Raw genomic sequence first — 10,307 nt, 5'->3', positions numbered from 1 at the left:
ACTGCTCAACTTGATGAGATGGGAGAGAGAGAGCACTAGTAGACTCTCTTATTTCGCTCTCAAAGTTTTTTTCTTTCTTCATTTCAATATAATCAAAACTTGATTTAAAATCAAGAATAAAAATGACGCAATTGAAACAGTTCCGTTGTGTGTTGTTTTAATTTTAGCCCAAGTTGTTGTGTTTCCCCGACAACTGAGATGTGCCTTGATAGAAGAATACAATGCAACACAATCTGATAAAGGATAACTCTGGAAATAGAATCAGTGGGGTCTGCAGTCACACTGTGAAACACAACCAAACATGATGAGGAACAACACTGCAGTCACACTGTGAAACACAACCAAACATGATGAGGAACAACACTGCAGTCACACTGTGAAACACAACCAAACATGATGAGGAACAACACTGCAGTCACACTGTGAAACACAACCAAACATGATGAGGAACAACACTGCAGTCACACTGTGAAACACAACCAAACATGATGAGGAACAACACTGCAGTCACACTGTGAAACACAACCAAACATGATGAGGAACAACACTGCAGTCACACTGTGAAACACAACCAAACATGATGAGGAACAACACTGCAGTCACACTGTGAAACACAACCAAACATGATGAGGAACAACACTGCAGTCACACTGTGAAACACAACCAAACATGATGAGGAACAACACTGCAGTCACACTGTGAAACACAACCAAACATGATGAGGAACAACACTGCAGTCACACTGTGAAACACAACCAAACATGATGTATAAAAAGCAGAAGATCATAATTCTATCCTCCTGATTCCAGTTTTCAAGCAAAAACTAAAGCAGGAAGTACCAGTGACTAGCTCAATACGGAAGTGGTCAGATGACGCGGATGCTACGCTACAGGACTGTTTTGCTAGCACAGACTGGAATATGTTCAGGGATTCATCCAATGGCATTGAGGAATACACCACCTCAGTCACCGGCTTCACCAATAAGTGCATCAACGACTTCGTCCACACAATGACCGCACGTACATATCCCAACCCGAAGCTGTGGATTACAGGCAACAGCTGTACCGTGCTAAAGGCTAGAGCTGCCGCTTTCAAGGAGCAGGACACTAATCCGGATGCTTGACTCCCGCTATGTCCTCACACCCTCAGAATTTCAAGACGGCGCCAAAGAACTTGGCTGACGTTTTACATTCACCCAAACAATTGTACAATTTTGTAATTTTATTTGGTTTTTGTTTAACTTATTTTTTTACTTATTGTGTACATAATGTTGCTGCTGCCGTCTCTTATGACCGAAAATAACTTCTGGACAGCAGAAAAGCGATTACTCACAGCGGACTGGGAGAAACGTTTTCCTGTAACTAGAACAACGAGAAGGATGTCCTGATTTCACTGGAACAGGCCTAGGTCCATGCCTTTTGCGTAAAGAAAAGACACCGGAAAAGGGGACACAGATTGGGGATCCTTCTGAGAAGCCCCTCAGGGGTGCGTGCTCAGTCCCCTCCTGTACTCTCTGTTCATTCATGACTGTGTGGCCACGCACGACGCAAACACCATCATTAAGTTTGCTGACGACACAACGGTGGTAGGCCTGATCACCAACAACGATGAGACAGCTTATAGGTAGGAGGTTAGAACTCGGAGGAGGGAGGAGGTTAAAACAACGGCGAGCAGAACTGGCCCCCATTCACATCGACGGGGCTGTAGTGGACTGGGTGCCTAGCTAAATAAAAATACAACATAAGAATGTTGCTACACCTGCAATAACATCTGCTAAATACGTGTATGTGACAATTTGATATATCTTCTTGTTATTTTATTGAGTACCATAAATACAAAGGTTTCTCTTAATTTATTTAATAAATATTTTCTTAACTCTATTTCTTGAACTGCATTGATGGTTAAAGCTAATTACGGCTAGGGGTTCTGCTGTGTCAGATTTCCAAAAAGCTTTACGGAAAAAGCACACCGAGTACGACGCTCAGACACAAAAACAAGCCATGCAGATACCCGCCATGTTGTGGAGTCAGTAAAAGTCAGAAATAGCGTTGTAAATATTCGCTTACCTTTGATGATCTTCATAAGAATGCACTCCCAGGAATCCCAGTTCCACAATAAATGTTTGTTTTGTTTGATAAAGTCCAGCATTTAGGTCCAAATACCTCCTTTTGTTAGCACGTTTGGTAAACAAATACAAACTCACGGAAGGTTCAGACGAAAAGTTCAAAAAAGTCATATTACAGTTCGTAGAACATGTCAAACAAAGGATAGAATCAATCTTTAGGATGTTTTTAACATGAATCTTCAATAATGTTCCAACCGGACAATTCCTTTGTCTTTAGAATTGCAATGGAACGCAGGTCGCTCTCACGTGTGCGGGCGTGATCAGCTCATGGCACTCTGGCAGGCCTCTGGTTGAATCAGCTCTCATTCGCCCCACTTCACAGTAGAAGCCTCAAACAATGTTCTAAAGACTGTTGACATCTAGTGGAAGCCTTAGGAAGTTCAATATGACCCCATAGACAGTGTATATATTCGATAGGCAATGAGTTGAAAAAATACAAATCTCAGATTTCCCACTTCCTGGTCTGATTTTTCTCAGGTTTTCGACCTGCCATATGAGTTCTGTTATACTCACAGACATTATTCAAACAGTTTTAGAAACTTCACAGTGTTTTGTACCCAACACTACTAATAGTATGCATATATTAGCCTTTGGGCCTGAGTAGCAGGATGTTTACTCTGGGCACGCTTTTCATCCGAATGTGAAAATGCTGCCCCTTATCCCAAACAGGTTTTAAGGGCTAGGAAGTAAGCATTTTCCAATACGGTCTACACCTGTTGTATTTGGTGACTGTGACAAATAAAGTTTGATTTGATTTTATGATATGTTGGTGCAGACGTTAAGATACAGTGCCTTGCGAAAGTATTCGGCCCCCTTGAACTTTGTCGACCTTTTGCCACATTTCAGGCTTATATAAATATATAAAACTGTATTTTTTTGTGAAGAATCAACAACAAGTGGGACACAATCATGAAGTGGAACGACATTTATTGGATATTTCAAACTTTTTTAACAAATCAAAAACTGAAAAATTGACCGAACACTTCATACATTCAAAGCAAAAATAAATTCTCCACCGTGTCTATGGCCAGTCAAAAGTCTCTGTCTACTTCTCTTGTTCTTTTCCACATCTTTCACTGACGCAAATCCCAGACAACTCTTTCTCTCTCTTCTCCACAACTCTCGCTTTCTTTACTCTGACCTTTTTAAAAAAAAAAGTTGTTTGAAGTTCCGGATGATCTCTTTCTCTTGTGTCACTGCGAGGGGGCTCAGTGTCATCTCCTTTTAATGTCTTCATCCTTCCTTCTCTTACCTGAGGGAGGAAGAGAGAGAGAGATGGACAGAGAGCTGCCCCACGACTGCTCCTATATCAGACTTTCCTTCTCTCTGTCTCAATCTCTTTTTTCCCTCTCCTCCTCACTCTCTTGCTCTTTCACTGGGAAACTCTGTTTCCAAGACAGAAAGACAGAAAGTATCAGAGAAAAACCAATTAAGAAAGATGAAAGAGATAATTAAGAAGGATTATAAAGAAAGAGAAAGAGGGAGAGAGAGAAGAAAGATTCAACCCACTGTGGAAAAGCTGATTGAATCAATGTTATTTCCACGTCATTTCAACAAACAAGTTCAATGTGATAATGTTGAAACAACATAGAAAAGTGATATGATTTGCAAAAAGTCATCGCCTTAATGAGGTTTCGTCTTTTTTTCACCCAACTTTTAACCTAAATCCAATGTCAGTGTCACATTTTGAGGTGATTTAAGGTTAAATTCACGTTTGCTAACAACGCTACCAAATGTAAATTTTAAAAAAGATGTTAAACTGCCTCACACAATCTAGAGAAGAAAGCAGAGACAGAAGAGAAGACTAGAGGCTTGTCATTCCTTCTCTCTGACAGATACATCTTGTTGTCATTCCTTCTCTCAGACAGATACATCTTGTTGTCATTCCTTCTCTCTCTGGCAGACAGATACAGTGCCTTGCGAAAGTATTCGGCCCCCTTGAACTTTGCGACCTTTTGCCACATTTCAGGCTTCAAACATAAAGATATAAAACTGTATTTTTTTGTGAAGAATTAACAACAAGTGGGACACAATCATGAAGTGGAATGACATTTATTGGATATTTAAAACTTTTTTAACAAATCAAAAACCGAAAAATTGGGCGTGCAAAATTATTCAGCCCCTTTACTTTCAGTGCAGCAAACTCTCTCCAGAAGTTCAGTGAGGATCTCTGAATGATCCAATGTTGACCTAAATGACTAATGATGATAAATACAATCCACCTGTGTGTAATCAAGTCTCCGTATAAATGCACCTGCACTGTGATAGTCTCAGAGGTCCGTTAAAAGCGCAGAGAGCATCATGAAGAACAAGGAACACACCAGGCAGGTCCGAGATACTGTTGTGAAGAAGTTTAAAGCCGGATTTGGATACAAAATATTTCCCAAGCTTTAAACATCCCAAGGAGCACTGTGCAAGCGATAATATTGAAATGGAAGGAGTATCAGACCACTGCAAATCTACCAAGACCTGGCCGTCCCTCTAAACTTTCAGCTCATACAAGGAGAAGACTGATCAGAGATGCAGCCAAGAGGCCCATGATCCCTCTGGATGAACTGCAGAGATCTACAGCTCATGTGGGAGACTCTGTCCATAGGACAACAATCAGTCGTATATTGCACAAATCTGGCCTTTATGGAAGAGTGGCAAGAAGAAAGCCATTTCTTAAAGATATCCATAAAAAGTGTCGGTTAAAGTTTGCCACAAGCCACCTTGGAGACACACTAAACATGTGGATGAAGGTGCTCTGGTCAGATGAAACCAAAATTGAACTTTTTGGCAACAATGCAAAACGTTATGTTTGGCGTAAAAGCAACACAGCTCATCACCCTGAACACAACATCCCCACTGTCAAACATGGTGGTGGCAGCATCATGGTTTGGGCATGCTTTTCTTCAGCAGGGACAGGGAAGATGGTTAAAATTGATGGGAAGATGGATGGAGCCAAATACAGGACCATTCTGGAAGAAAACCTGATGGAGTCTGCAAAAGACCTGAGACTAGGACGGAGATTTGTCTTCCAACAAGACAATGATCCAAAACATAAAGCAAAATCTACAATGGAATGGTTCAAAAATAAACATATCCAGGTGTTAGAATGGCCAAGTCAAAGTCCAGACCTGAATCCAATCGAGAATCTGTGGAAAGAACTGAAAACTGCTGTTCACAAATGCTCTCCATCCAACCTCACTGAGCTCGAGCTGTTTTGCAAGTAGGAATGGGAAAAAATGTCAGTCTCTCGATTTGCAAAACTGATAGAGACATACCCCAAGCGACTTACAGCTGTAATCGCAGCAAAAGGTGGCGCTACAAAGTATTAACTTAAGGGGGCTGAATAATTTTGCACGCCCAATTTTTCAGTTTTTGATTTGTTAAAAAAGTTTGAAATATCCAATAAATGTCGTTCCACTTCATGATTGTGTCCCACTTGTTGTTGATTCTTCACAAAATAATACAGTTTTACATCTTTATGTTTGAAGCCTGAAATGTGGCAAAAGGTCGCAAAGTTCAAGGGGGCCGAATACTTTCGCAAGGCACTGTACATCTTGTTGTCATTCCTTCTCTCTGACAGATACATCTTGTTGTCATTCCTTCTCTCTGACAGATACATCTTGTTGTCATTCCTTCTCTCTGACAGATACATCTTGTTGTCATTCCTTCTCTCTGACAGATACATCTTGTTGTCATTCCTTCTCTCTGACAGATACATCGTGTTGTCATTCCTTCTCTCTGACAGATACATCTTGTTGTCATTCCTTCTCTCTGACAGATACATCTTGTTGTCATTCCTTCTCTCAGACAGATACATCTTGTTGTCATTCCTTCTCTCTCTGGCAGACAGATACACCTTGTTGTCATTCCTTCTCTCTCTGGCAGACAGATACATCTTGTTGTCATTCCTTCTCTGTGAGAGATACATCTTGTTGTCATTCCTTCTCTCTGGCAGATACATCTTGTTGTCATTCCTTCTCTGTGACAGACAGATACATCTTGTTGTCATTCCTTCTCTCTGACAGACAGATACATCTTGTTGTCATTCCTTCTCTCTGACAGATACATCTTGTTGTCATTCCTTCTCTCTGGCAGATACATCTTGTGGTCATTCCTTCTCTGTGACAGACAGATACATCTTGTTGTCATTCCTTCTCTCTGACAGACAGATACATCTTCTTGTCATTCCTTCTCTCTGACAGATACATCTTGTTGTCATTCCTTCTCTGTGACAGACAGATACATCTTGTTGTCATTCCTTCTCTCTGACAGATACATCTTGTTGTCATTCCTTCTCTCTGACAGACAAAGGAGTGTGGAGCTTACTACCCTTTCGGTAATTGTGCCTGGTTTAGTCACAGAACAGAGGTAAATGCCACACGTGGCAATGTCTTACCATAATGAGCAGGAGAGAACATGACAAACACACACACACACACACACACACACACACACACACACACACACACACACACACACACACACACACCTGGACTCAGGTACACACATGGACTAAATTAATTCACACACAAGTATGCACGCGCCATCAAACCCATTCAGCGTTATCAGCGGTATGCCTGACAACACATCTGATGATCATACGATGTGAAAGAACACTTCCTGTATTTATGTTTTTCCTCTCAGCGCGGTTGGCAGGAAGTCTGTTCTCTGTCATCACTGATCTGGGCTGTTTTCACTTCTCTAGGGATTGGAAGCTTGTTTTCCTCCTCCTCTTCTCCTCCTTCCCATCCTCCTCCCCCTTCCTCTCCTCCTCCCCCCTCCTCCCCATCCTCCTCCCCCCTCATCACCTCCTCCCCTCCTCCTCCTCTCCTCCTCCCCTCCTCCTCCCCCCTCCTCTCCTCCTCCTCTCCCCTCCTCCCCCTCCTCTCCTCCTCCTCTCCCCTCCTCCCCATCCTCCTCCCCCCTCATCACCTCCTCCCCTCCTCCTCCTCTCCTCCTCCCCTCCTCCTCCCCCCTCCTCTCCTACTCCCCCCTCCTCCTCTCCTCCTCCTCTCTCCTCCTTTCCTCCTCCTCTCCCCTCCTCTGCTCCTCCCCTCCTCCTCCCCCCTCCTCTCCTCCTCTCCTCCTCCCCCCTCCTCTCCCCTCCCATCCTCCTCCTCTTCCCTCCTCCTCTCCCCTCCTTTCCTCCTCCTCTCCCCTCCTCTCCTCTGCCTCTCCTCTCCTAATCCCCCCCTCCTCCTCTCCTCCTCCTCTCTCCTCCTTTCCTCCTCCTCTCCCCTCCTCTGCTCCTCCCCTCCTCCTCTCCTCCCCCCCTCCTCTCCTCCTCTCCTCCTCCCCCCTCCTCTCCTCCCCTCCTTCCCCCTCCTCCTCTCCTCCTCCTCTCCCCTCCTTTCCTCCTCGTCTCCCCTCCTATCCTCCTCCCCTCTGCCTCTCCTCCTCCTCTCCCCACCTCTCCTCCTCCTCTCCCCTCCTTTCCTCCTCCTCTCCCCTCCTTTCCTCCTCCTCTCCCCTCCTCTCCTCCTCCCCTCTGCCTCTCCTCTCCTACTCCCCCCCTCCTCCTCTCCTCCTCCTCTCTCCTCCTTTCCTCCTCCTCTCCCCTCCTCTGCTCCTCCCCTCCTCCTCTCCTCCCCCCCTCCTCTCCTCCTCTCCTCCTCCCCCCTCCTCTCCTCCCCTCCTTCCCCCTCCTCCTCTCCTCCTCCTCTCCCCTCCTTTCCTCCTCGTCTCCCCTCCTATCCTCCTCCCCTCTGCCTCTCCTCCTCCTCTCCCCACCTCTCCTCCTCCTCTCCCCTCCTTTCCTCCTCCTCTCCCCTCCTTTCCTCCTCCTCTCCCTTCCTCTCCTCCTCCCCTCCTCCCCATCCTCCTTCTATCATTCCGGTTGTGAAAATGCCAGATTGGCTCAGGAGGGAAATCGCAGAGGTTGAAAAGACTCAGCAGGGAGATGCAGAGCTGGACACTAATTGTATGTCACATATGTAGGAACACGACTCTCACAGTGTTTCGCTCTACACCCAACAGAGGATGAAATGCAGTGTGGTCTGCCACCACCACAGAGCATGACTTTAATCACCAACCCCTGGCTACACACAGAATACACCGCAGCTAACACGACCACGGTCATCTGGTGTAGAAGCACCGTGGTGGATGATTCAGCCTGTCCACTGCTTTTACATCATTACAGGTGAAGGAAAGAAGAAGGGGAGAGGATACAGTGTGTGTGTGTGTGTGTGTGTGTTGTCTGTGTGTGTGTGTGTGTGTGTGTGTGTGTATGTGTGTGTGTGTGTGTGTGTGTGTGTGTGTGTGTTGTCTGTGTGTGTGTGTGTGTGTTTGTGTGTGTGTGTGTATGTGTGTGTATGTGTGTGTATGTGTGTGTGTGTGTGTGTGTGTGTGTGTGTGTGTGTGTGTGTGTGTGTGTGTGTGTGTGTGTGTGTGTGTGTGTGTGTGCATGCATGCGTCAGCGCTCCCCAGTGTCCACTCACCTTTCCCAGTGAGACGGCTCTCTGTATCCATCCCCGTCATATGCTCAGCCAACCCCCTGCCGTTACACAGATGCCACTGCCCCTCCCTCCCTCCCTCCCTCCCTCCCTCCCTCCCTCCCTCCCTCCCTCCCTCCCTCCCTCCCTCCCTCCCTCCAATCCCTCCCACACCTAGGGAACATCTGTCAACTTGACTTTCCATTTATTGTGATGGATTGAAAGTTTATTTTCCAAATAAAAAAGTAGAATAGAATTTGAATTGTCTCGTGCACAGTTTACAACTGGTATAAAAAAAGGTACAGCAACATGCTTGTTGTTTCGTTACTCCACCCTGCGTTGCTTTGAACTCTTCCCTTCCAGTAATTCCCATGGTACGGTGTGTGTGTGTGTGTGTGTGTGTGTGTGTGTGTGTGTGTGTGTGTGTGTGTGTGTGTGTGTGTGTGTGAGTGTGTGTGTGTGTGTGTGTGTGTGTGTGTGTGTGTGTGTGTGTGTGTGTGTGTGTGTAAGTGTGTGCATGAGCGTATGAGTCACTTTGAGTTAAAGTATGACGTTTGTCCCTGGAAATAATGTCTTAAGGTCAGTCAGTTCTTGTGGACAGTTAAAAGCTGATCTTAGATCTGTGTCGTGTCCGCAGTTTCTTCCTGCGAGAAAATGTGTGATGTGTTGTCTGTTTACAAAACAACAAGTTTTAACCTCCAATGTCACTCACTAGTCATAGTGTTGTTCAGTCTGTTGACAGTTAATTGTATGGTCAGTGTGTGGTGATGATGGTGTTCCTATTGCATGGATGAAGCAAAGGACTTAGGCTCCACTTGATAAAGTAATATGCTTCTCTGTGACATCTCACCGGTTTTAATACTTGCTTTGGGACCAACTCTTCCTTTAACTCGCTATTCCTCAATGCATGTTGTAAGCAGACACAAAATGGCTGCCAGTAAATGGAGGTCAACTGAGTTGTGAAGAGAATCCGATGACTTTTGTACCTGGAAATAATGTCTTAAGGTCAGTCAGTTCTTGTGGACAGTTAAAAGCTGATCTCAGATCTGTGTCGTGTCCGCAGTTTCTACCTGCGAGAAAATGTGTGATGTGTTGTCTGTTTACAAAACAACAAGTTTTAACCTCCAATGTCACTCACTAGTCATAGTGTTGTTCGGTCTGTTGACAGTTAAGTCTCCTCAAAGACAGTCTAGGTATCAGTATAACCTAGACATGTGTATGTCCATCTATGTGTGTATGTTCATTTGAGGGTATATATGTGTATGTTCATTTGAATATATATACACTACCGATCAAAAGATTTACAACACCTACTCATTTAAGGATTTGTTCTTTATTTTTTACTATTTTCTACATTGTAGAATAATAGTGAAGTCATCAAAACTATGAAATAACACATATGGAATCATGTATTAACCGAAAAAGTGTTAAACAAAACAAAATATATTTTATATTAGAGTTTCTTCAAATAGCCATGCTTTGCCTTGATGACAGCTTTGCACACTCTTGGCATTCTCTCAACCAGCTTCACTTGGAATGTCTTGAAGGAGTTCCCACATATCCTGAGCACTTGATGACTGTTTTTTCTTCACTCTGCGGTCTGACTCATCCCAAACCATTGCAATTGGTTGAGGTCGGGGGATTGTGGAGGCCAGGTCATCTGATGCAGCACTCCATCACTCTCTTTCTTGGTAAAATAGCCCTTACACAGCCTGGAGGGTCATTGCCCTGTTGTAAAACAAATGATAGTCCCACTAAGC

At 44.5% G+C, this 10,307-nt stretch overlaps 1 long non-coding RNA gene and 1 pseudogene across 1 annotated transcript in view; both read left to right on the top strand.

Annotated features, from left to right (window-relative positions):
- LOC149972429 (uncharacterized) overlaps positions 1–197 on the top strand; it is a 3,399-nt pseudogene extending 3,202 nt beyond the window's left edge.
- LOC149972428 (uncharacterized) overlaps positions 1–10,307 on the top strand; it is a 503,925-nt gene that overhangs the window by 438,529 nt on the left and 55,089 nt on the right. The window lies entirely within an intron of this gene.

This window comes from Oncorhynchus mykiss, chromosome 24, assembly GCF_057628025.1.
Source record: "Oncorhynchus mykiss isolate SJ-2025 chromosome 24, ASM5762802v1, whole genome shotgun sequence".
Classification (NCBI taxonomy): Eukaryota; Metazoa; Chordata; class Actinopteri; order Salmoniformes; family Salmonidae; genus Oncorhynchus; species Oncorhynchus mykiss.
The sequence above is the reverse complement of the archived record's forward strand: the minus strand, read 5'-3'. Positions and strand labels throughout refer to the sequence as shown.